Source organism: Cupressus sempervirens, chromosome 7 (genome assembly GCF_028749045.1).
Source record: "Cupressus sempervirens isolate cs-2001-9-10 chromosome 7, ASM2874904v1, whole genome shotgun sequence".
Lineage (NCBI taxonomy): Eukaryota > Viridiplantae > Streptophyta > Pinopsida > Cupressales > Cupressaceae > Cupressus > Cupressus sempervirens.
Window position 1 is genome coordinate 515,707,075 of NC_143124.1, and position 2,934 is coordinate 515,710,008.

The 2,934-nt window shown below is 30.8% G+C and overlaps 1 pseudogene; it reads right to left on the minus strand.

Annotated features, from left to right (window-relative positions):
• Nucleotides 1-273: 273 nt before the first annotated feature.
• LOC149547791 (acyl-coenzyme A oxidase 2, peroxisomal pseudogene) lies at nucleotides 274-1,656 on the minus strand (annotated as a pseudogene).
• Between the last annotated feature and the right edge of the window lie 1,278 nt (nucleotides 1,657-2,934).

Here is a 2,934-nt window from a genome sequence, read left to right on the forward strand (position 1 = left end):
TATATTATTCCCAAATTAAATATTCTCTTTCCTTATTTGTCTACCTTCCTTTATGCTTGACACCAAAGAGAATAATTAGTCAATCAATGAGTATGCACCTAAATTATTTTTCTTAACTATTGACTCATGTTTTCCTATATGTTTTAATCCTCCATTATAAATGTACTTCCTATTCACTTGAAGAGTTAAAATTAAATACTTGATGTCAGGTACTAGAAGAAAATAATGCAAGAGTAATAAGAAAGGTGGGTCTTCAATGGGAAAATAGTTCCTCTAGATGATAATTTTATAATAAGACTCCAAGAATTGTAGGCATGCCTTGAATGGATCTAGATGGAATTTTGAATATTTTAAGTCATCATCTCCTTTGCATGAAGCAATAACTTAATATGCTTCTAAAATATATGTGCTCATTATATCTCTCAAATAGTTCTAGGTGACATTAAATGTCCAACCTTGATATGTTTCTTTCTACTACTTCAAAAGATTAGCAACAACCTACATGAAATAACAAATAGTCTTGTTAGTAACTTTTCTACTGCTAGTAGATATTCAAGGGCCTAAATAAAAAAATTTAAGTTGCACCTATTGTAATAAAACATTTTTTTCGCATTCAAAGGTTTGAAAAATATCATGGTCATTGTGTAAAATTTCAAGTTTGTTTATCACAGCATACCCATGCCCTCCATATGCTTCTTTGACACTCAGAGACTTTTTTGTACAGATGTAACACAAGATTTTAGACTAGAAAAGAGTGCATGAACATCTACAATCACCTATTCATATAGTAATTCTTTCATCTATGTATTTTCTTACCAGATACGTTATCACTAAATGAAATAAATATGCAAAGGAAAGCGTAGGTACAATTTTATGTTACTGAGATTAGTAGTCTAAAATGCTAATCCTAGGTTATTTCAAAGGACCAAACCATTGTTTAAGTAATGAATAGAGTATTTCTATTTTAATATCCATTTTGAGAACCCCAATTGACCCGTAGGCAAGGCCTACTCTTACCCCAATAAGATCTTTAAGTGTTGTAGAAAACCTTTTATTTATTGTTGGTAGGCTACATTTATAATGTCCAACTCTAGATATATCACCAAATATATTAATAAAAATTTCCAAACCTCAATGCTCAATTATCCACTCCATTCAATCCAACCATCTAGCCATAGTCCTAGATCTCAACCCTAGGGAGAGGTTTGTAAGACTATGTGTCTCTAATGGGCATAATGAAAGCATGGGCTTCCATATCAATACCATGAGTGCATTCCTCAATTGGTAATATCAACCTTGCAATTATAGTGGAAAACTTTCCGTAGACTATAGCATCACCTATCCACCATTTAGTTGTTCCCTTATTTGGTGAAATGATGACAAATTGATCTATGTTGGTATCAAATGTTGCATTAATCTAGATGCCTTGAACATTTGAACTTGAAGGATTTACAACATTGAATATGATGCAATTACAAGAATAAAATATAAGAGGAAAGCATAAATACTATTACTACTACACACACTATGGTTCAATTCAGTCATAGCAAAACAACATGTATAGTCTAGTTTGCCAATTGCAGCATAGTATTTTTCATGGTGTCTCTAAGTACCCAAATCGATCACACTCCCCCCACCAAAAAAAAAATATAGCATCCAATAAATTTTTACAATGAGAAAATAATTAAGGGAACCTTTTGAATAAGGTTTCATAAAAATTGAAGGGTTTTGACCTCAATACAATAACAACTAGTGTAATTAATTAGCACATAAAGATGGGAAACCTATAACTAATTATCAATAAGGCCTAAAAACTATCCCATTTCTATAAGATCTAGGTTAGTAATAAAATCTATTGTATTTACATTTAATTCTTCAATGAAACAATTCAAGTAAAGAAATATCTCAAATCAATATCCTCAAGATTCATGTTTCATTCCTTTGTAAGAAAATGTCACTCTTTCTCTATTCTTGTGCATATTATGGAAATGGACTGTGTACATATGGAGATATCATCTCCTTTTTTCAAGTGGTATGGGATTTTAATACCTTTAGGGATGAATACTTTGTGCTTAAGAAATTCCTTATTGATGTATCATCAATAGCAAAGACATTTTCAAATGACTCAATGAGTAAGAAAGTTCTAAAATTTGGTTACACAACTCTAGAAATTTTTAAGTATTGGTAGCTTACTTGAAATGTAACTGTTGATGTTTTTAAAGGCTTCCAAGTTTGTATGTTTCTTCTATTTATTTTTTCTATCTTTAATGTGGTCTTTAAAAAAATATTTGTAAGAAGACACGTGCTAGGAGATGCAACATGGTCCTTTATCTATTTCACTAGGAAATTCTCATTTCCCTCACATTTTTAATGAAGCTTTTAGTTTCAGCTACCAGTCTCTTTCTTTATTTCAAATTTGCACCAATGTTAGTATTGGTCTCAGTCTTTTAGTCTATACTATGTTAGATCTATATTATTCTTTCTAATCTAAGAAGCCAAAGGTGCTCTAAAGGAAATACTGATATGATTTTGCTCCATAGTTTCTATGTCACATATCTATTCACTAAATTCATCCAACTCAATACAACCTAATTTTCACGTATGGATAGCATGGCCTACTTTACCTTAAAAAGTATTAAATCTAGAATTAGTAGTACAGTGTGTGTTGGCCTTTTTAAAGCTTTATCAAGAGAATGCTTTGTATATACATGACAATGCATGTCATTTCCTCTTTCCTTATTTATTCTATAACCCTTGGCAATACTCTTCTTAGTAGCATTAGAATCTAATTCCATTATCATGCTTATATTTTTCTAGCTCAATATGTACTTTGTGTCCTTTTTTGTTCCATTTTGGTAGTTAAAACATTAATTTATGTGCAACTAGTACTCATTGAGACTTTTTCTAGTGTAGTGTATAGGTATGGCAAAGATT